Genomic DNA, 1,439 nt, shown 5'->3' on the forward strand with positions numbered 1-1,439 from the left:
CAACATTTTCCAATTTTACCATTTGATCAAAACAAAAGCCCTAATCCTTTTCTCTTTCCCCATTCCCGTAACAATATGGTATGTATATACTTATTTAGTATTATGATTTTCATTTGATTATTTATTGGTTTAAAATATATTTTGCTTAACGGGTAATGGGTCGGGTCATATTACCAGTTAATATTATCGGGTTGATTTCGGGTTGGGTCATTTTACCCATTTATTTTAACGGGTGTTACATGACACAACCCATTAAGATATCAGGCATGACCCAAAAACAACACAAATATGGAAAGCATGACACGAATGCCAAGTCTAGTGATTGTGTAAATCCTAGATTAGATTTGATTCTAGTTATCCTTTCGTATTATGACTTGTATTCCTTGGCGATGAAGGATTTCTTCTCTCCTTTATTATTATAAATAAAGGCACTACGTAGGAGGGATAACATACACATTCCCTTACATTCCTGCAAACACATCTCTCTCTACAATCTCTCTCTCTGTAGTCGGCCCTTTCTTTCCCTATCCGATAAAATAGATCACAACACGTTATCAATACGCTCCTAACACTGTGCTTAGGAATCTGACGAGGAGATTTTTTGCACCAAACCAGTTCATCCATATCATCACGCAATCAGGTTTTTCCAAAACAACGGTTTTTACCTTGATATTTTTGCAGCCTTGGTGTTCCCTCGTGTTGCATCACACTTGATCAGCCCCTAGTCTGGGCCATCTGTTTTGGGCCCAACCCACTTGCAGCCCGTTTGCTGCTACTGGGCCTTCAGCCCACCATGTATTTTGGGCCTGATCAACCCAAGCCTACTCCATCCCAATTTTGGGCCTGGGTCGCACGGCTCTAAATTTGCTTAGCCCACCCGTGGGCTTTAACCTTATTTTGGGCCTTGAGTTTAATTGCCTAATTATTTTAGGCCAAATGGGTTTTATAATTTTCTTCACCCGCACTTTAAATTTGGCCCGAAGTCCAAATAATTAATTCAATTATAATTATAAACCTGAAGTTTTCCTTAAAAACATCACCCACGAAAACCCAAAGTTTTTTCATGCAAATTTAAACCAATACATGTCTATTAGAACCTGAATGTTCTACTCTTATGTGAATGGATTGATTTTTCTCCATTACACTAACCACATCTTGTCCATCTACTTTGTGATAAGAACATGTCAAATTTGAACAAACTTGACTTCACCGCTTTAGAGTCTCTGGAATGAACTACATCAAGTGGGTCAAAGATGTGAAGCTTCACCTCACTGCAAAGAATTTGCATCCCGCAATTGAAGATGAGATGGACAATCCGGTTAGCGAAGCTAAGAAAGCCACTGTTATGATCTTCATTCGATGACATATTTATGACGCCCTGCAAACTGAGTACTTTACTGAGGAGGATCCACGAGCACTATGGGTCGTTTTGGCTGATC

Source organism: Pyrus communis, chromosome 4, assembly GCF_963583255.1.
Source record: "Pyrus communis chromosome 4, drPyrComm1.1, whole genome shotgun sequence".
Lineage (NCBI taxonomy): Eukaryota > Viridiplantae > Streptophyta > Magnoliopsida > Rosales > Rosaceae > Pyrus > Pyrus communis.